At 38.3% G+C, this 23,446-nt stretch overlaps 1 protein-coding gene across 1 annotated transcript in view; it reads left to right on the forward strand.

The window, feature by feature from the left end:
• Window positions 1-23,446, forward strand: part of THSD7B (thrombospondin type 1 domain containing 7B) — a 759,963-nt gene that overhangs the window by 41,549 nt on the left and 694,968 nt on the right. The gene's annotated exons all lie outside the window — the stretch shown is intronic.

Raw genomic sequence — 23,446 nt, forward strand, 5'->3', positions numbered from 1 at the left:
TCAGCGGTTTGGTAGTGAGTGGTCATTACGATCCTGGGCTTTTATTATTAAGATTGTATGGTCTCTTGGTTCTTAGGCACCTGCCCCCACCTCTGGTGGACAAGAGCAACCACATTCAAGATGACCGTCTAACATCATCTTTACCTTATTTCCCACTTGGCTGCCTAGTCCACTATGGGAATCACTGCAGCCATTCTCTGACCAGAATAGACTTAATGCCACATTGACTATAACTTGTCATGTAATTATATATCATACTAGTGGCCCAGTGCATGAAATTCGTGCATGGGGGGCGGTTCCCTCAGCCCAACCTGCACCCTCTCCAATCCGGGACCCCTTGGGGGATGTCCTACTGTAGTCAGACAACCCTCTCACAATCCAGGACCGCTGGCTCCTAACCACTCACCTGCCTGCCAGCCTGATTGCCCCTAACTGCCCTCCCCTGCTGGCCTGATCTCGCCCCCAACTGCCCTCCCCTGCAGGCCTTATCTCTCCCCTAACTTCCCTCCCCTGCCAAGCTGATCTCGCCCCCAACTGTCCTCCCCTGCCATCCTGGTTGCCCCCAACTGCCCTCCCCTGCCAGCCTGATCACCCCTAACTGCCTCTGCCTTGGCCCCCACCACCATGGCTTTGTCCGGAAGGAAGTTGGACGTCCGGAAGATGGCCTGGTCTAATTAGCATATTACCCTTTCATTAGTATAGATAGATTATAAAGGATAGGTTTGCTTAAATGTGGGAGGGCTGGCTTTTTCAGCAGGAGGAGATGCTCTTGGCAGACAAAAATACATAATCTCTATATCTGTACTAATAGCAAACCATATGCATTATACTGCCAAACCAGCCATTAAAAAATTGAACCACTTTCTTACACCTTACACCAAACAGCTGTTGCCCTTAAAACCCCTCCTCAGCCCCCACTTTAGGTTCTGCCTTCATAGTTCACCCAGATTTGGTTCTGACTGGCCAGTTTCTATGCCAGTCAGCATCTCCGAGCCTATCTCCAGACCTGATCAGAGAGGCGGGGCTGATCAATAGCTCCCATGGAGGCTGTGGATCAAACCCTGCTTCTCTTTTCAGGCCTCTCTCCAGGCCTGATCTGCAGCCCCCTTGGCAGTCAGTGCTCGGTTGCCACGCCTGCAGTGGCAGCAGTCAGTGCTGGGTCGCCACAGTAACCCAGTACTTACTGCAGTACTGACTTCCATGGCGCCAACCCAGCACTGACTGCCACAGGGGCTGTGGATCAGACCCAGCTTCTCTCTCCAGGCCTCCCTCTGGGCCTGATCCGCAGCACCCTCGGCAGTCAGTGCTGGGTCGCCATAGCACCGGCAGCGCTACAGTCAGTGCGGCGACCCAGCACTGACTGCAGGACTGACTTCTGGTGTTCCGTCATCTGTTCTGTCATTTTGGATGTTACATACCCTGGCTCTTTATATATATAGATTGTCTGCCCTTCTTCCCCACTTGATTCTATTGGTACCAGGCCCTGTCTACTTCCTCCTCCCCTTAATCAATTTCTCTAGGCTGGAAATCTTGCTACTTCTATCTTTTTGAAGGTGGTGGAAAGAAGAAGGGAAGTGTGTCTAACAAAGCTACTTTATTTTGGAAGACAGCATCCACTTAGTTGGCCATGATATGCAATTTCTAGTTGATAATCTTTCAACCTATCAACCAAAAATTAGACCTAAAAATGTAATGAGCTCTCTTATCTTTATTACATGTTTCTGTTTTCAGCTTGTCCGGTTTTCAGCTTGTCCAGTGAGCTTGAAACATAGGTATGAGACATCCATCTGTTTGCTATACTTGCTTAATGAACACTTATTTGCTATGTTTTACTTGTAAAGTAGATAACCTTGACAGAATTATATATATTTTTCTAACATATGACTAGTCTCTTTTTTATTAAACTAGCTATAGCCCACCTTTCTATTAAAACAGGAAAGCCAAACTTTTTATTATAAATTTTATTGCTTTCAGAGAGGAAGGGAGAGAGAAATAGAAACATCAATGGTGAGAATCATTGATCGCTGTCTCCTACATGCTACCTACTAGGAATGTGCCCTGACCTGGAATTGAACTGTGACCTCCTGAGTCATAGGTTAACACTCAACCACTGAGCCACACCGCCCAGGAAGGAAAGCCAAACTTTTAACCCTCTTATTTGCATGTCACTTTATTCTACCCAACTGCATTTCCCCTGTATGTTCATGTAGTTTATGTGCATGTGAATTCAAAATTGTTTTTTGTGTTCTTCTTTATCATGATAAAAAACATAGACTATAAAATTTACCATCTCAACCACTTTTAAGTGTACAGTTTAGTGGCTTTATGTACATTCACATTTTAATGCAACAAATCCTCAAACTTTTTCATCTTGCAACACTGAAACGTTATACCTATTAAACATTAGTTTCCAAGCTCCTTCCCTCAGTTCCTGGCAAGCAGCCATCTTTATACTTTTTATTTCTATGATTTTGTCTACTTTAGATAGTTCATATCAGTGGAATTATACACTGTTTATCCTTTGGTGGCTGGCTTATTTTGCTTAGTAAAATATCCATGCAGTTCATCTATGTTGTAGCATATGGCAAGATTTCCTTCTTTTATAAAGTCACATAATATTCCATTGCATATATGTATTACACGTTTTCTTTATCCATTCATCTGTTGAGAAATATTTGGGTTGTTTCCAATCTTTAGCTATTATAATTATGCTGTGATGAATATGAATATGCAGATATCTCTTCAAGATACTGCTTTGAATTCATTTGGATATATACCCAGGAATGGGATTACTGGGTTATATGGTAATTCTATTTTTAACTTTTTGAGGACTCCTTCCCCCCATACACTGTTCCCATAATGGCTCCTCCATTTTACATTTCCACCAAAAATGCACAAGGGTTCCAAATTTCTTCGTATCTTTGCCAATACTTGTTATTTTCTGTTCAACTGATGGTGGCAATCCTAACAAGTGTGAACTGATATCTCATTATAGTTTTGATTTGCATTTCTCTTATGATTAGTGATGTTGAGCATCTTTTCATATGCTTGTTGAACATTCATTGTTTTTTTTGAAAATTGTTTATTCAAGTCTTTGCCCATCTTTTACATCAAGTTGTTTATTTTGTTGTTGTTAAGTTGTAGAAATTCCTTATATATTCTGGATACTAACCTCTTATCAGGAATATTATTTGCAAAAATTTTCTGCTATTCTGTAGTTTGGTTGCCTTTTCAGTCTATTGTTTTATTTGATGCACAAAAGCTTTTTAAATTTGATGTAGTCCTGCCCGGCTGGCATGGCTCAGTGGTTGAGCATCTGACCCAGGAATCAAGACGTGGTGAGTTTGATTCCTGGTCAGGGCACCTGCCTGGGTTACAGGTTCCATCCCCAGTGGGGGTGCATGCAGGAGGCAGCCGATTGATGATATGTCTCTCTCATTGACGTTTCTATTTCTCTATCCCTCTCCTTTCCTCTCTCTCTAAAAATCAATAAAAACATATTTTTTAAAAATTTGATGAAGTCCCATTTGTCTTATTTTGCTTTTATTACCTGTACTTTGGATGCCACATGCAGGAAATCACTAAAATACAAGGTTCTGAAGATTTCCCCCTATGTGTTTTGAGCAAATTTTATCATTTTACTACTTACATTTTGGTCTTTAATCTATTTTTACATTGATTTTTGTATATAGTGTAAGATCAGGGTCTGACTTCATGTTTTGCATGTGGATACTCCAGTTTTCCCAACACTGTTGAAGACACTGTCATTTCCCCATTGTGTGTATTGGCATGCTTATGGAAAATCGTTTAGCTGTATCTACACAAGTTTATTTCTGGGGTCTCTATTCTGTTCCAGTGGTCTATATATGTCTTTATAGCAGTTATTTTGTATTATGTTTTGAAATCAGGAATTGTGAGGATTCCAAATTTGTTATTCTTTTCAAGATTGTTTTATCTATTTGGGTCCCTTGCAATTTCATATGGATTTTAGAATGGGTTTTATATTACCGCAAAAAAAATGCTTTTTAGGGCTTTGATAAGAGTGCATTGAATCTGTAGATTGCTCTGAGTACTATGGGCATTTTAACAATAGTAAGTCTACCAGTCCATGAGTATGGGATATCTTTCCTTTTTGTACCCTCTGTGATTCTTTGAGTAATGTTTTATAGTGAACAAGTATTTCATCTCATTGTTTCAGAGTATTACTAAGTATTTTATTCTTTTTGATACTCTATAATTGAAATTGTTTATTAATTGTAACAGTTTATCTTTTTTTTACCTATGGAATCTTGAGTTATCCTATCTAATAAAGAGGGCATATGCTAATTGACCCTCACACTATCGCAAAGATGATGGTGCCCACAGTCAATAAGGAGGGGATATGCTAATTGACTGCCTCAAAGTTGGTGGTGCCCACAGCCACAAGATGGCGGCACCCAGTCCCCTCAGCCCCACTGGGGCGGCAGGTGCACAGCAAGGCCTCCGGAGTCCCCCAGTCCCCTCAGCCCTCCAGCCACCCAGGGCCGGTTTGAGGTACAGGCAAGCCTCGGATGGCGGCTACCCAGCCACCCAGGGCTGCCCGAGGCTCAGGTAACCAAGGCCGACCGAGGCTTGTGCTGCCAGCAGTGGCAGCAGCAGAGGTGTGATGGGGGTGTCACCTTCCCCTAATCATTGGGTTGCCTCCTGCCCCTGAGGGCTCAAGGACTGTGAGAGGGGGTCAGGCCGGGCTGAGGGACCCCCACTTCAGTGCATGAATTTTCATGTACCAGGCCTCTAGTTGATATATAAGATCGTGTTATCAGTAATCAGATCATTATTTTCCAGTTTGGATGCCTTCTATTTATTATTAGAGGCCCGGTGCATGAAAATTCATGCACTGGAGGGGGGGTCCCTCAGCCCGGCCTGCCCCCTCTCACAGTCTGGGAGCCCTTAGGGGTGGAAGGTGGTCAGGGGAATGTGACGCCCCCATCACACCTCTGCTGCTGCCACTGCCGGCAGCACAAGCCTCGGCTGGCCCTGGTTACCTGAACCTCGGGTGGCCCTGGGCAGCTGCCATTTGAGGCTTGCCTGCATCTCAGGCTAGCCCTGGGCAGCTGGGGGGCTGAAGGGACTGAGGGACTCTGCAGGCAGACGCATGGAGCGGTCGGGCCCACCTGGGGGTGGGCCCGGCCTTGACGTTCGCCTGCCGCCCTGGCGGGGCTGAGGGGACTGGGCGCCGCCATCTTTGAGGGTGGGGCAGTCAATCAGCATATTCCCTCCTTATTGGCTGTGGGCACCACCATCTTTGCAATGGTGTGAAGGTCAATTAGCATATTCCCTCTTTATTAGATAGGATTATTATTTTTATCTACTTGCTCTGGCTAGGACTTCCAGAACTGTGTTGAATAGTAGTGGTGAGAATGAGTAACCATGCCTTGTTCCTGGTCTTAAAGGAAAAGCTGTCAGTGTTTTGCCATTGAGTATGTTGTTAGCTGTAGGTTTTTCATATACAGATTTTATTATGTTGAAATAATTTTCTTATATTACAAGTTTGTTGGGTGTTTTTATTGTGAAAGAATTTGAAATTGTCAAGTACTTTTCCCACATTATTTGAGATGATTATGTGTTTTTTGTGCTTTACTTTGCCAATATGGTTTATTACATTGATTGATTTTGTTGTTGTGATTGTTGAACTATCTATGCATTTCACATATGAATCCCACTTGATAATGTGCTGCTCAATTAGGCTTGCTAGTAATTTGTTGAGGATTTTGCATCAGTATTCATCAGGGATATTGATCTGTTGTTTTCTTTTCTTATTGTGTCTTTGTCTGGTTTGATATTAGAGCAATACTGGCCTCATAGAATGAGTTGGGGAATGTTCTCACCTCTTTAATTCTTTGGAAGAATTAGAAGAGGACTGGTGTTAATTGCTTTATTAATGTTTATTTAAATTATCCAGGAAAGCCCTTTTGTCATGGACTTTTTCTTTTTGTTACTGCTTCAATCTCCTTACTCTTTACTCATGTAAAAAAAAATGTAGTGAGACCATTTTCTTGATTTTCCCTTTCTCCTAAACATAGAACACATGTATTTTATGCTATTGTTCATAATGGAAAGGGATAAGACATTACCCCTTTAAGAGTGTAAAATAATTTAGAAATGCTAGGCAGAATATTATAAGTTTTTCTAATACTTTCACTCTCCTTCCACTCTGCAAATAGATTTTTAATCAACTTTAGCTGAAAAACAAACAAAAACCTACAATAAAAAGATCAGACAAAATATCTCTCCACTTTGACAAACTCCTTGCTGCTGCATTTGCTTGTGTACATAGCACTCCCTTCTTTTCCCATATCTGAGACAGGTGGCTCCCTCCTACTATTTTGGTCACATCCCTTCCCCTGGAATCTCCATCTTGATAATGTCTTTATTAACTTGCTCCAAAAAATGACCTGACCCACTTCTTATATTGTCTCTATCTCTCTGTTTTCCTGTCTCTCTCATTCTCTTTGTTCTTCCTCTTTATATTTATACTAGAGGCCCGGTGAATGAAATTCGTGCAGGGGAGGGTCCCCTCAGCTCAGCCTGCACCCTTTCCATTCCGGGACCCCTCGGGGGATGTCCGACTGCCAGTTTAGGCCCCATCCCACAGGGATCGGGCCTTAAACTGGCAGTTGGACATCCCTCTCGCAATCTGGCACTGCTGGCTCCTAACCACTCACCTGCCTGCCTGCCTGATCACCCCTAACCACTCTACCTGCCTGCCTGATCACCCCTAACTGCTTGCCCGCCTGCCTGATCACCCACAACTGCCTCTGCTTGCCAACCTGATTGCCCCCTAACTGGTCCCCTGCTGGCCTGGTCACCCCCTAACTGTCCCCCTGCCAGCCTGGTTGCCCACTAATTGCTCCCCTGCCGGCCTGCCTGATTGCCCCTAACCATTCTACTGCCTGCCTGATCACCCCTAACTGCCTCTGCTTGCTGGCCTGGTCGCCCCTTAATGGTCCAGAAGGAAGTCGGACGTCTGGTCAACCCGGTCTAATTAGCATATTACCCTTTTATTAGTATAGATTTTTAAAAAAATGCTTTTCCCTTCAACCTTCACTTTCCTCTATATAACTGGAATTCCTACAGTCAAATTTTGAAAGGTCATGGTAGAAAGAGCAAGCTTTAAAATGTGGTCTACAATAGTGTGAATTCAAAATTCAGCTCCAATGCTCACTTGTCTTGTGATGTTGCAAAAGTTATATAAACCTTTAGAGCCTTTACTCTCTTCATTTGAAATAAACATAACAAAACAACAAGGATAATACCTCCCTTATAAAGTTGTAATTATAAAGATTATCAGCCCTGGCTGGTTGCTCAGTGGTTAGAGCATTGGCCTGTGCATGGAAGGGTTGTGGGTTTTATTCCCTGTCAAGGGCATGTGCCTGGGTTGCAGGTTTGATCCCCAGCCCTAATTGGGGTGTGTTAGGGGGGGAAATCAATGTGTCTCTCTCACATTGATGTTTCTCTCTCTTTCCCCCCTCTTCCTCCTTCCCTCCCTTCCACTCTCTTTAAAAATCAATGGAAAAATATCCTCAGATGAGCATTAACAAAAACAAACAAAAATTATTAAACAGGCATGTTGGTCTTGACCTTTATTGAAATCCCTGGTGTATTTCACACAGTTGGAATATTTTCTTCATAGAAATTGTTTCCTCTCTTGAAAACCTTTCTCTCATTTTCTACATGTCTGATTATTCAATTCTTCTTTCTTGGTAAGTTCATTTCCTTCACTTGCCTTTTTGTGTCTTCATTCCTCAGGGATCTATCTTCAACTCTCTTCTTCCTGTGCTCACTCTACTTAGTTCTTGCAATCAGAGGCACACCTACATTTTAAATATTCATGTGGGATTCAGAACACATACATGGCAGATACACACACATACACACACACACACACATTTTCAAATTTTTTAATATTTTTATTAATTTAAGAGAAGAAAGGAGAAGAGGAGAGAGATAGAAACATCAATGATGAGAGAGAATCATTGTTCAGCTGCCTCCTGCATACCCCCTACTGTGGATCAAGCCCACAACCTGGGCATGTGTCCTTTACTGGAATCGAACCAGGGACCCCTCAGTCCACAGGCCAAAGCTCTTTCCTCTGAGCCAAACCAGCTAGGGCGACACATTTCCAATTTTTGTGTCTGAAATCCTCGCTTGCTTATCATGTGCAGGTCTCCCTCAAACTCAACTGGTCCAAACTGGTGCTCACCAGCACCTCTGAGAACCTCTTCTGTCCATCCCATTGTGAATTTCTGTGAGGTCTTCTCAGCCAGGCTGGTTGTATTAATACATAATTATTCATTCCACCCTAACACTAAGTCCCTTCCCCTTTCTTGTCTTAAATGATCCTATTTTTTATCCTTGCTTTTCAAATGCATTGCTATTCTGTTGTTCTTAAGAGGTCTCCTTGTCTTCACCTTTTGAATTAGTTCAAACTTATCTTTATAAAATGCAAACCTGCTTCTAACACTTTCCTGCAGAAATCCTTTACTAATTCTCTACCAGTTTTAGGATAAATCTGAATTTTGTTATATACCAAAAAAACACCTCCTTATGATTTATCTTCTGCCTCAGCTTTATATTCTGTCTTTCATTGCACACAATTTTGAGCATTATGGAATTACTTGTCTTTCCTTGAAGTCTATTTCTCTTCCTTCATAGCTCTGCCCCTCCCCCTCTCTGCCTCCCCCTATTGACTTTCTCCCTTCCTTTCCCTCCCAATTTTTTAGCTTCACAGATAAGAAAAAGCTAAAGGAGTTCATCAACACCAAACCAGTATTATATGAAATACTGAAAGGTATTCTTTAAGAAGAGGAAGAAGAAAAAGGTAAAGATAAAAACTATGAACAACAAATACATATCTATCAACAAGTGAATCTAAAAATCAAGTGAATTAAAAATCTGATGAACAGAATAAGCTGGTGAATATAATAGAATAGGGGCATAGAAAGGGAGTGGACTGAAAATTCTCAGGGGGAAAGGGGTGTGGGGGGTCCGGGAAGAGATTGGACAAAAATTGTATGCCTATGGATGAGGACAGTGTGGGGAGGAGGTAAGGGCAGAGGGTGGGGTGGGAACAGGGTGGAGGGGAGCTATGGGGGGCAAAAAGAGGAACAATTGTAATAATCTGAACAATAAAGATTTATTAAATTTAAAAAAAGAATATACATCTTTTAACATTTAAATGATGTCCTGGGATCCGTATTAAATAATTAGCTTCAGGGATGGAGCCCTTGTTTGGTACTGAACATTGATCACCTGTGTGAGTAACAAAGGGCTTAAGTGCGAGTGAGAAAGGGCAGAGCATTTACTTAGCATTTATGGGGAATGGGTGTTTCATTCTGAGAAAGGTTGACTTGAACCTAATTCAGGGAATGAAGTCTACCTTGGTCCAAACAAGTAGACTGTAGATGGTCAGGACTGACTGATGGAAGACATTGATAGAGAACAACCATTGCTTAGGTGTGTAGGAATGTTGACAAGAGTGGAGATTTTTCAAATTAATATTTGACACGATTTATTTCAAAACAATAGTTTCTTCTTCTTAAGGGATAGTAAAAGCCCTTTTGATTGTCTGTGAGGACACATTGGATTATATCCATTTTTATGTGCATCCTCTTCAGGTCTGGGGGTCAGTAGAGAGGAAGATGGGAGAGGGAGAGATGTATTTTGTACATTTTTAACATTTTATTCTGAATGTTTTCCTCAATCTGATTTTTTTTTACAATTTTGCTTATCACTGTATAGTTTTTAATATTTTGAAAGCATTTGTATGGCATTTGTTTTTCAGTGTAACCCACTGCATTCTATGTTTGGTTATCTTAAATCAATTTATAATCATATGATAACAACATTATGTGACTATATTTCTGGTATACTCCAAAGAATACATATTTATTGCTCTGGATTTGAAGAGATATCCTTAATACAAATAGGTAATAATTTCTTTTTGTGAATGATTTTTATATAAATTAACCATATTTTACACATAAATTATATCCCTGAAATTCATAATTGAATGATATGCTTCTTATTTAAATTCAAAGGAGTCTAATAGAAAAATATTATTTGAAAAAGAAAACAAATATTTTAGAAAAGAAAGCCATAAGAACAAATTTATTAAAGATTTTAGGAGCCCAACTCACATATATCTACAGAGTGGGTTGATAGAAAAGTCATAAAATATAATTCATGCCAAAAAAAAAAAAAAAAGCTGTGAAAAAAATCATGCTTCTCTTTTTCCCCCTTTATTTTAATCATAAAAAATCATGGAAATTGTTCTGTAAACATGAGTGAGCTAAAAAATATTACCAGAGTATTAGTTACTGGAGAAACAGAAATGAAATTTGGAGCTGAAATTTATCATTGCCTCACTTTAATTTGTAGTCCTGCTGTACTGTAAATGTAATAACCATCACCATGAAAAATGTAACAGATTGATAATACCATTGAGTTTTAATTAAAGCACTGAAATGAAAAGGACCCAGATGGATAACTGGGAAATGTAGTTATCCTTTATGAACTATGCTGGATTGCCCATTTGTTCTGTTTCTTATAAATTGGTTCTCTGCCAAAAAAATAGTGTCCCATCAGAAGATTTACTAACAATTTTTCATTTAAGTTTATAAAACAGATGGTTGCTTTAGTTTATTCAATTTAGTTTTGAAACACTTATCACTCTAAATCAGCACTTGTTCACTTTCCTTATCCCTTCCCACTATGAATTCCCATTTCTGGAGCTTTCCACATAAATAGATCAATAGTACTAAAGTATGTACATCTTGTTTTTCTACAGTCATTGGTCTGATCTATTTGCTTCAGAATGTCAGCTTTCTTCATCTAATTTTTAGTAGGTTTTAGGTTCTGTGAATTTATAAGTCAAAAAGAAAAAAGAAATGGCATTTTAAGAAGCCATTAAGTTGGGCAGTTTTTATCACTCCTGAAAATAGCAACCACCTATCAGTTAAGACATGAAGAAATGGTATTTTTCTTCTCAGCCTGATGTAAGGATGAATTAACTACTTAGGATTCAGGAGTTAAGGTTTTCAAATGTTTTTAGAAGATGATTGCTGGTGTCCACAGAGGCAGACTGCTGACCTATTTATGAATGAGAGCACCAGGTCTCCCCTGTGGAGAGTCTCTGGCCAAGAAAAGATTGTAAACATGTGCACATCTCCCGTCTCTGACTCCCTTTCTGTCACATGACCACCTGAGGATGACCTTTATCCAGTAGCAGAACTGGACTTAAATGTTGAGTTAGAAACAGCATTTTCATGACAGCTACAGAGAAATGAGATAGATGAGTTTAATCACAGAACAGCTCTGTTTATTTTTATCCCAGGGTTAACTCTTGAGAGCATTGAAGTTCTCTGTTTGCAGAGGGCATGCCACTCAGGTACTTGTTGCTCAGTGCCCCTGAGGCCCAGCACTGTGCGGACCTTGTCTCTAAGGAACATGATCTTAGAGGATGGTATTTCAAAGATGTGTCTGTGCTCCCAAAGCACTTATCACCTACATGGAGAGATCGCAAAACAATTGGGAAATAATAAATTATTAATATTTATCTTGGATTATTATTATTATTATTATCTTGGATTGTAAGAATTCAAGGAAGGACAGAATCAGTATGAGTTGCATATAAAAAAAAGAGAAAAAAATGGAACATTAGGTTGCAAAGGTTGATTGGATTTGGAAATGCAAAAGTGGACCAGTTTACCTAATGAGATTAGCATAATCAGAGGCCTGGGGATAATGGTTTCAATATGACAGGAAATATTAAGTACTGGAGAAGAATGGTTCATATTAAGGAAAAGTTAGATAAGGAGGGTTGGATAAGGAAGGGCCAGGCATTGAAATGGCTTTATGGCTAAATGAAATATGATTTTTTTTTTTGACAGGCCACACAAAATCACTGTTGTTTCTTGAGCCTGGAAGTAATGTGAAAGGAGATTGGCAGGTAGATGAATCTGGAAGTGGTACCCAGCAAGAAAGCTACTGTAGTCATCCAGGCAGATAGATTTATTTGAGGAGTGAATAATGACTAATGACTTAAAAATGTAAGTCTATTTATTCTAGAAAATGGGGAATTCAATATGCCAATGTGGTGTACATATAGGCCAGTATCTGTGTCTCCTTAGGGTGCCCACCCAGCTTCTATTGCCTGACACCTTGTGCCCCTAAGTCCTGCTCAAGCTTGTTCACTATAGTGCTACATTTCCCAGGGTAGAGTAATTTGGCTAGCCATGAGTATTTAACTCAATATGGGCCAATGAAAGTGTTTTCCCAGAATATTTTTCTGATGGTTCTAGTTAGGAAAAGTCCTATATTCCCATGAATCTATTAAGATATACCACTTGTTCTGCCTTCCACTGTGGTTACAGCTTCATGGCACAGCAAGTCTGAGACAGAAAAGCCAGCATAGAGAAAAGTAGTGATGAGATCAATGACTAGGGGGTTGGAGGGAAGTGTGTGTGCGTGCACGCATGGGTATATGTATTTGTCTTATGCATACACGCCTGCATGCATTAGTACAGCCCTAGAATATAGCCTTACTAGCCACATTTTGTAGATGAGGAAATCATCACTCACAGAACCTAGCAATTTGGTCAAGGTTAAATAGCTACTTACATGGTAGGTTGAGAACTGACACCTAAGTTTGTCTGGTTCCAAACCATTGCCCTTCTGTTCTTATGAGACTGCCTTTCATCACAATGGGGGCGGTTCATGTTCAGACTAAATGCTGATTATGCTGTGAGGGTGTATTCTCAGCAAACATAGCCATAATAGCTCTGCTCTGTGCTGTAGGAAGGTAACATTTTCTTCTCTACCGTCATAGGATGTACAAAACATGGAAAGCTTTTCTCTCCAGAGAAAGTATAGTGTTTAGTCAAACCCAACCAAAAAAAAAATCTATATCATCAATATTATAGTTCATAAAATATTCTATGTTAATAACAAAAGAATAGAATGCATTGTTGCCAAAAACAAAAAGCAGGAAAATTAATCTAGAAATAGCTTTTATTGTATAGCACATATAGTATGTAGGCATATTTAGTTAAAAGGTTCCAATAAGTGGGGAAACAGTTATAGAGATTTGAAATGATATTTTAGTCACTTTTCAAACTACTTAATGGAGACAGTAGTAGTTTTAATATATTTTCAATTATACTTAATGTAGATTTACTGAATCTAACATTTTTAAAATTACATCTAATGTAGATAGTACTGGTTCTGATATTTATTTAAATTATATTTGTGAATTTTATTTTTTCTTTATATAATTATATCCCATTTATGGCCCTTTGGTATGATTTTCTAAAGTCCTGTTACCAGAAATTATACATTTATTAGTGATGATTTACCTGAACCCTAAACTCATTGATCCATATTTAACTCATTATAGAGTTCAAAGAGTGAGATAGGAAGAAGGGTAAGGAGAGCGATAGAAAATTATTTTCCTAAAGAAATTTACTAAAAGTTGGAAGAGATATAATAACTGAAGATAATAAATCCTTAGACATGTGAATATCTGAAAATTGATTTCTTGAGGTGAAATTACTTGAGTCAAGCAGGAAGATATGGAAACAGTGAAAAGTAAAATGAGCATTTTTATAGTTGGGGGAGAAATAAGGTGGTAAGGAAGCAAGTTCCCCAAACTGGCCACCAGGGGGTGGTAATATTCCAGAGAAGCATGGAGGATATATATCTAGCTCTGTATCTCTATCTCTATCTCTATCTCTATCTCTATCTCTATCTCTATCTCTATCTCTATCTCTATCTCTATCTCTATCTCTATGTATCTCTATATTTATATCTATCTACTGACTGGGGTGTAGATAAAGCATTGGCTGCATTGAGAATGCTTAAATAAGAAAAACGTGGTATTGGTAAATCTAGTTAGGGAGTACCGGTATCTTAATTTCAGACTTTAATCCCAGGGGAGTAATTATTCAATTTCTAGATTATTCATTTTCTTTTTGTCTAACATTTTACTATTTTTGTTGTATTTTCAATACATTCTAAAGTAGATTACATTCAGAAAATAAAAGATAAGCTCATATCTATTGTGGTTACTACCTAGTGGTTGTCATAGAAAATTATTGACTGGTTAAGAGACTTCAACTAGATTTTATATCATTGATAGATTTGAATTATATTACTCTCATTTCTATAATTAATCTCTTTCTCTCCCTCTTTCTCTCTGCTCCCTGCTGCCCTATCCTTAGTCATTATCACAGAAATGTTGCTTCTACTCTCTTTTCATATTCTAATTCTGAATTGCATTAATCTAATTGGTAGTGAACCTAATTGAAAATTTAAGCAATTGCCAATCTCTTCTGGGGATATAAAGGGGCAAGAAAATAAGCAGGTATCTTCCAAATGCATAGTAACTTAGGTTGGGCTATTAACTGAGGTTCCCAAGCTAAAAATGTATTAATTCTCCCTCTTTGGAGAGACATCAATTCAGAAATTCAGATAATTTGCCAGATAGCCTTTATCTGCAAGCCATGCTCACATAAAAGACATTAGTCTAATTGAATTAGGGGCTATTAAATCTACAAATTAGCATACAAATAAGAAAACTCATATCTTATTAGTTTTGAAATCTTTTATATGATTCCTCTTTGTTTTTTTTCAAAAACTTTTTTTGTAGTAAAAATCTAGTTTAAAGGTTTCCAAAACTTGGTGGTCAATAATTATTTTCTATTCCCTGAGAAATTCTTCTACATTTATTGCATTGCCACATATTCTTATTGAACTCTCTGCTAGTCACCATGTTATTCCTGGCTGAAAACACATTAGCTATAAAAATTCATAAAATGAGAAACACAACATTATAGAGACTTTGTTTAGGTAGAGTAGTTAATGGATTGTGCAGAACAGTGGAACACTCTCTCATTTACAGTAAAAATAAATTTATATCCTCCATTGTTTTACACTTAAACACAAATGACTCCACTGCTTTATCATTGCATAAACAAATTATTGCCAAATGAATTTGGAGAACCACAGAGTTTTTATTTGTCTGGCAAGATGTAGAAATCTCAGCATATTCTGTGAATACAGATAGACAGCAGTTGTATATGCACTGGGGGAAATCAGTTTTCACTAAGAAGAGATTATTAGTCAGCATTTACTTTAGAAAATCAATGTAGTATAGCAAAAAGAAATTAGGCATACCTAAGTCATTTTAGTACTTTAGCATATAATTCCCTTTTCCTCTGGGTGCATGTTAAATTTTAATCATTTTAGCCTATCCCAAAATTTCTACCAGCTCATTGTGTAAAAATGCTCAATTTGTACTTAGATTTTTTTATTCCTAAATCACATCACAATTTTAGCTAGTGAATAGAGAGCATAATACTAATTTATAATTCATGATTTCAAGGGCACTCAAAAAAGTTTTTAAATTAAGATGAATGTAAAAGTATTTAGGGTTTTCCAAGATAAAGCTGCAGTATTTATGCAGAATATGACCATTAGAATGAGCTCATGGATCGCAAGGCAGAGTTTCATATTCAGTCTTAAAAGTATCTGAAGACTTTTAAGAAGTGATTCAGATATATCCCCCCTTTTTGCTTTTTATTTTTTTTAAAATATATTTTATTGAATTTTTACAGAGAGGAAGAGAGAGGGATAGAGAGTTAGAAACATTGATGAGAGAGAAACATCCACCAGCTGCCTCCTGCACACCCCCCACTGGGGATGTGCCTGCAACCAAGGTACATGCCCTTGACCGGAATCGAACCTGGGACCCTTGAGTCCGAAAGCCGATGCTCTATCCACTGAGCCAAACCGGTTTCGGCCCTTTTTGCTTTTTTAAAAATTAAATTTATTGGGGTGACATTGGTTAATAAAATTACATAGTCAAATCTCCTTCTGTTACAACATATTTGACCTCATTTAGCCTTTGCTACCTCCCCATCTTTCCCTTTAGTAACCACACTATTGTTGTCTGTGTTTATGGATTTTTTTGTTTGTCTTATTTGTTCATTTGATGCTTTCTGTGTTATATTCCACATTTGAGTGAAATCATATGGTTCTTGATTTTTTTTTCCATCTGGCTTATTGCGCTTTGCATGATATTCTCAAGACCTACCCGTGCTGTTGCAAATGGCAGTATTTCCTCTTTTTGAGGGCTGAGTAGTATTCCATTGTATGTATGTAGCACATTTGCTTTATCTAATCATCTGTTGAGGGACACTTCAGTTGTTTTCATGTCTTGGCTACTGTGAATAATGCTGCAATAAACATAGGGTACCTATATCTTTATGAAAAAAATATCTTCAAATTTTTCTAGTAGATACCCAGGAGAGGGATTATGCTGGTCATATGGTAACTCTATTCTTAATTTTTTGAGAAATCTCTACACTGTTTTTCAGAGTGGCTGTATCAGTTTACATTCCTACCAGTAGTGAATAAGGCTTCTTTTTTCTCCACAACCTCTCCAACACTTGTTATCACTTGTCTTGTGATAACAAGACAAGTGATAAGTGAGGAAGTGAAGTGTGAGGTGGTATCTCATTGCAGTTTTGATTTGCATTTCCATACCTTTTTTTAAAAAAAAAACAGCATTAGTGAGATGGAATTCACAACCCTATATACAAACCCATTTAAAATATTCAGTTTAACGGTTTTTAGTATTTTGACTTTATGCAACCATATTCTAATTTTACAGTTTTTGTCACCCCAGAAAATGTTCTATATATATTACAGTCACTCTCTATCCCCCTCACCTGGGACATAGGCAACCACTAATCTACTTTCTAACACTTTATTTTTGAGCCTTTCCCTTGCATTTCTTCTCATTAGCATTTCTACTCCAGCCACTCTGGGTTACTCAAGTTCTCTAGTACATGGTTTTTGCTTTGCCATCTGTGCCTTTTTCTCCCATTACTACCTCCACCCATGTTGCTAACCCTGTCTGTTGCCTGTTCTACCCAGGGAGACCCAACTAATCCCCGCTGACATCTCAACTCCTCTGTGAAATCTTTGCTGATGTCTCAGGATTTATTCATTAAGTCTTCTCTGACCTTGGGTTGCTCCAATTGGCAGGCAGCTTTTATACAATCTTATGTCAAACCTCCTGCTATTTTAAACTGAAATCTCATTTAAATGTTCTGATGTTGGCATTATTTTATCAAATTAAGAGTTGATATTCAGTAAGTATTTGTTGATTTTTTTACTTCAAAGCAAAAATTAATATTAACCATCATCCTTACTCATTCATTAGCTTGACACAGTTGCCCAAATTTGGCTCTAGGTCATCTTCGCTTTCTTATAATGAACGTGTTCTGCTGCTTGGATGGATGGTAGATACCTCTTGTCCAGAGAAAGCCATGGCCTCACTTGCAGTTGAAGAGATCTCACGTTTAATTATTAAAGGACTAGTTGAATAGAGCTGTTGCTTGATTCTGTGATTAAGTAAAATACTTGCATAGTTGAGCATGCAACCTAAGGAAGGTGCCTCCCACATGGGTAGGGTTTGTACCAAGACATACTCTGCTTCTTTCTGGATTTACAAAGGCTGGATTAAAGTAATGAAAAAAATAAAAAGAGTGCTTTTAGAGGTGAAAGAAGTCCTCAGAAGAGTGTGAGGGCAGGAAGGGGTGAGAAGTCCAACTCACTTTGACCTGGGCTGTATTTGAGAATATGCATTTGGCCTACCCTGAAGGGAGTGTTGATATGGGAGGGCCAGGGCCATAGACCACACCTGGAAAAATCATACTAGGAGAGAATGAAGTCCTATCCTTGCAAACAACAGTGTGTGAAATATTGAGAGGAGTCGGGGTTGAAGGAGAATGCTAAGCAGGAGGGCGAGGGACAAGAAAGATGCAGAACGTGGAGACGGAGGAGCCAAAGGAAGATAAAGGGCATGATTTAGTTTATCCTGCAATGGGGAAAGGCAAGGTGGATGTTTTATTTTTATTTTTTTATTTTTCTTTACTTAAAACTAAAATTTTACTATTGACTTATTCCCATTTTTCCTCAAATAAAAATATTTAAAAATGTATTCTATATAAATATATACATATTTTTATTCAGGCATTTGTGGTATGTAGGATCTGAAATAAATGTTCTCTAGTTTGGAGTCAGAGAAAATATAATATAATGTTCTCTGCTTTTGTTGTTGCAGAGATGAGACTGTGTTGAAACACATTTTCCCTTTTTTCCTATTGTGGTACACAACTGGGAAGATTTTTATGTGGTGCTGCAATGTGTGGACAGAGCTTTTGAAAAAAAAAATAAGATGAGGACCTGAATCGATGGGGCCCCTATTGTATCCGTGTGCGTAATAGGGTAATTTGATGAATAAGCCAATCTGACTTTGTGTGGCATAATAGAGGTGACTGACAAAATAGAATATTGTTCTCATGCAGACTTTCATCACTGGAGAATTAATGTGGGGGAAAAGGAAACTAATACAGTACCCGCTGCTATAGAAATTTAGATAAATCCATGTGACTTGACGATGGCAAGGGGAAGGATTTTACATAACTCCTTTGCCATTGAGTTCATGTTGCCCATTAGCTCACCTGGGCATGCAAAACACAATTCCAGCCCTGACTGGTTTGGCCCAGTGGATAGAGTGTAGGCCTGTGGACTGAAGGGTCCCGGGTTCAGTTACGGTCAAGGGTACATGCCTGGGTTGTAGGCTCGATCCCAGTTAGGGGCTTGCAGGAGGCAGCCAATGATTCTCTCTCATCATTGATGTTTCTATCTCTCTCCATCTCCCTTCCTCTCTGAAATCAATAAAAGCATATTAAAGAAAAAAAAACACAACAACATGATTCCATGGCATCTTTTCCAAGTGTCTTCTTTTCAAGCAGGTTGCATTAAAAATGAATTTCCCATCCATTTTATTGGCTGCATCATTATCTGGTTACCTGGACCTGCATTCCTGAAGCTGCCTTATTAGCTCAGTTCCATTTGTCTCCCAAGTGCAATTAGTCACCATGTTATGTTGAGAATTTCTTCAAATTACCTTTCCATCCTTATTGCTACCACCCTAGCAGCAGCCTCCAAATCGTTCTTCATTCTCTTGATATAACCTTTTCCAATCAATTCTAGAGTGGAAGATATGGGATTAATTTTCCCCAGACACAGATGCTAATATATTGGGATTTTTAACTTTTCCCCTCCATTACATGGAGTAAATAGTCCCATTCACTTTCACGTGGCCTGTTGGCCTTTACAATCTGATGCCCTGTGATTGTCTAATATAATTCCTGCTAAGTTGCATCTTTCCCTTTAATGTGAATGTGGTGTATACATTCCCAGTCACCAGATATTCCCTGAGCCTCAGCTCACCTGTCTCCTCCATGAAGCCTTCCTTTCTCTCTGACCAATGGCAATGGTCTTTTCCTTTCTGAACCATTGTGGACGTATTGTCCATTATATCTCTTACCATTGTGTTGTATTTGCATCTCACCACCTCACTTCTGTACAGTTCCCTCTCTTCATTTTTTTTTTCCATAGACAAAAACTATACCCTGAACTATGTTCAGCCATCTGGTGAACGTGCAGTGTCAATTACAAGGGATTCTAGGCAAGGGAATTTGGATCATTTAGTACCTACCCCTGCCCCTGCCCCTGCTCTCTGATCCTAAATTTCCCCATGGTGACCAGAGCTTTTTTATTTATTTATTTATTTATTTATTTATTTATTTGTTTGTTTGTTTGTTTGTTTGTTTGAAAGGGCAGCATATATTTATGTGTCTAATTGTCATCCTAGCCAGGACACCCTCTCTTCTCTATAATAAATGGGGTCTGCAAAACTCACCCTCAAATAGCTTATTTTTATGCAATCTTAATAGTCATGATTAAATGAAACTAAGAGAAAGTCTTTCTTCTACCAAGGAAAAAGTCTTTAAAGCTTTGTCGCTTTCTATTTATTGCTGCTTTTCCAGCTAGTACCACACCACGTTGAAAGGCAAGAATGGAGAGGTGAGAGATGGCACTGACAGGATGATAGGCAGTTATAAAATATTTGGTTAATTGAGATATTTGAAGAATTATTGCGATTACTTTTCTTCTCCTAGGATGTAATCTGAGATATCTTAAATCTACCTTTCACCTCCTTTAACAAAATTCTTAAGCACACAGGGAAGGAATTAGATTTCAAATGATTTTCTAAATTTGTTGGAATGTTTTCATAAACAATGCTACCTTTTTATTGAGGTAAAATTAGTATATAATATATTAGTTTCAGGTGAACAATGTAATAATTTGATACTTGTATACAGTACAAATTGATCACTACATTAAGTCTATAGTTACTATCAATCACCATGCAGTTGACCACCTGCACCCATTCTGCCTATCCTCCAAACCCCTCTTGTAACCACCAATTTGTTCTCTGTATGTATGCCTTTGGCTTGTTTTGTTTGTTCCTTTGTTTTGTTTTTTTATATTCCCATATAAGTGAAATCAGAGGGTATTTGTCTTTCTCTGTTTGATTTATTTCATTTAATATAATACCCTCAACTTTCATCGGTGGTGTCTCAAAAGGCAAGATTTCTTTTTTTTTATTGCTTAGTATTAGTAGTATTTCATTGTGTGTGTGTGTGTGTGTGTGTGTGTGTGTGTGTGTGTGTGTGTGTGTACTACATCTTTATCCATTCGTCCATTGATGGACAGTTAGGTGGTTTCCATGTATTAGCTATTGTAACAATCCTACCTTTTATAAGAAAGAAACATATATCAAATGCCAGTCAGGGATTAAGTTTCCATTTAATTTACTTTTTTATAGACATTATTTCCTGAAGGAGAGACAGTTTAAATAAAAAGATTTGTAATATTGCCCACACTCATGAAAGATTATCCAACTTGCAGATTGTTTTGTTTTATCTCTCTCATTTATTTGTCATTTTTCTGAGCAGAAGCTCTCATTAATGAGGGAACAAAAGGGGATATCCTATTTAGGTCATTCTTCTTTACTTATTGATTGATTATAGAGAGAGAGGAAAGGGGACACACACACACACACACACACACACACACACACACACATAAACAGACACTGATTTATTGGTCCACTTATTTATGCATTCATGGTTGATTCTTGTATGTACCCTGACTGGGATGAAACCCAAAACCTTGGCTTATTGGGAAATACTCTAACCAACTGAGCCACCCTACCAGGGCCAGTCATTAATTCTAAGACGGATATAAGTATGCATCAGACTGAACTATTAATTTTTATAGATCATGTGAGATTTCTAAAGATCACTTTTATGTGATTTTGGCTCTTCATTTAATAACTGAAACATTTTGTCTGTTATTTTTTTCTGTCTTGGAAAGTTAACACCTCAGTTTCACTCATTCCTGCTATGTGCTAGTGTGCACAGAGGTGTCTGCTGCTTTGCACTGGATATTCTGCAGGTACATCACACTTGTGTGTCCAGAGGGGTTCTGTCACCTCCGCCCCTCACCTGACTGACAGTCCTATCTTGTGCTGTGAATGGCGACACCATCAGCTGAGTTGATATGAATATCTTCCATTTCCTTATAAACTAAGTCTTTTCTAAGCTCACAAGTCCTATCTACTCCTTCTAACTCCATAAGAGGTTTTTTGTTTGCTTTTTTTTTAATGAGTCACAGTGTGGGTCATAAAACAGAGAGAGAGAAAAATGTTTGTGCACTGAATACATGAAGAAATCCATCATTACTGCCCAATACGTCACAGATGACTATCTTAGCAATGTAAGTGGCACATGCCATGCCCCTCCTGCTTGCAAACCTCCCATTGTCTCTAGAAAAATCTAGATTCTTTAGCCTGGCAGACAAGGCCCTCACAATCTAGATATAATCCAATGTGCTATTCTTCTATTCTATCCCCGCACCCCCACCGCCACCCTCGCACAGACAATCTTGACTTCTCATGGTTGACTGAATGGAATCACAACCCTAACCCTAACCTCCTTCTCTTTGCTCAAGTAGCTGCTGCCTCCTCCAGAGTGCTCCTCCCAAGGCCACACTTCAGAATGCCAGGACTTCCCCACTTTACTCTATGATACAAGTGCTTACAAGTGCTGTTGTCTCTTAGGAACCTTGTCTAGTTTCACACAGTTGAAATTGTGTTTTTCTTGTTGGGATTTCAATGATATAGTTTATTAGTTTATATATATATATACTGGAGGCCCGATGCATGAAATTCGTACAAGAGTAGGCCTTCCTTCCCCTGGCACCTAGGACTCAGGCTTCCCTTGCAGCCCTGGCTTCATCCGGAAGGCTGTCCAGAAGGATGTCCAGTCTAATTAGTATATGACACTTTTGTGTATATATATATATATATATATATATATATATATATATATATATATATGACATGCATATATATAGGCTCATATGTAAGAATATGTTTAAAGAAATAATCATATGTAATATAAGTAGATATATTTTTATGTATATATCATATATGTGTCTTTAAAAATTGAGATAAAACAACATGAAAATCTAGGTAAGAAAAACATTACTTCCAGTGGAATGAAATTAGGGTAGTTTACTAAAGGACAGCATTATTTGCATATGATGTACACACACACTGGAAATTAAACAATTTGTCCCTCAGAGTGTTAAGAGCTGTATAAGTATTTTTTCACTTAAATCTCACACCAAATAAACATATAGGCAACATATGGTTCAAATCTTATGTGAGAGAAAGTTTCACTCTAGCATAGTAGAAAACTTGAAGATTTTAAGATTACTCCTGACAAACCTTGTTTTAGTTGCCATGTGGCAATAATATAGGTATAACTTACAATTCATTGAGTCTGCTGGCATAGGTACCATCTGGTTTTGATAATTTAAAAAATACATACAGATGATTCACATTATTTGTAATATTTAAATATTATAAGTCCTTATTGCAGTCTCTCATTTACACATGCACAAATATCTGATGCTACAGGATTGTTGTACTAATTGGACACAATTTGAAAGGGTAGAGAAGAAGGAACAAATCTTCTAATGCATTATAGAACACAGTGGAGTGGCATCACATGTGATTTTAATTTATGCAAGTTTAACCACTTAATTTTAGTGACAAAAAATTTATACCATATTGGCCAAAATGGGTGAAGGAAGTCAAAAGGCACAAACTTCCAGTTATGAAATAAGTAAGTCGTGGGGATGTAATATGCAGCAGACTTGCTATTGAGAATCAGTCTCCGTGAGGATGAAGCATGCACTTGAGAGCTGGCCTTTAGACGATAGACTCATTAAGTAACTTAAGGTAGAGAGAGACACCACAGAATAGTTTCTTTCCCCGCCCCCACTCCTCATTTCCTTATTATTGTCTCAAACACACACACATGTATACACACTCAATTTAAGTCATTTGTTGATTAATGTATTCTGGAAATATATTTAGGTAAAAATATAAGTTTAATTCTAATATAGTGAACTCTAA

This window comes from Eptesicus fuscus, chromosome 11 (genome assembly GCF_027574615.1).
Source record: "Eptesicus fuscus isolate TK198812 chromosome 11, DD_ASM_mEF_20220401, whole genome shotgun sequence".
Classification (NCBI taxonomy): Eukaryota; Metazoa; Chordata; class Mammalia; order Chiroptera; family Vespertilionidae; genus Eptesicus; species Eptesicus fuscus.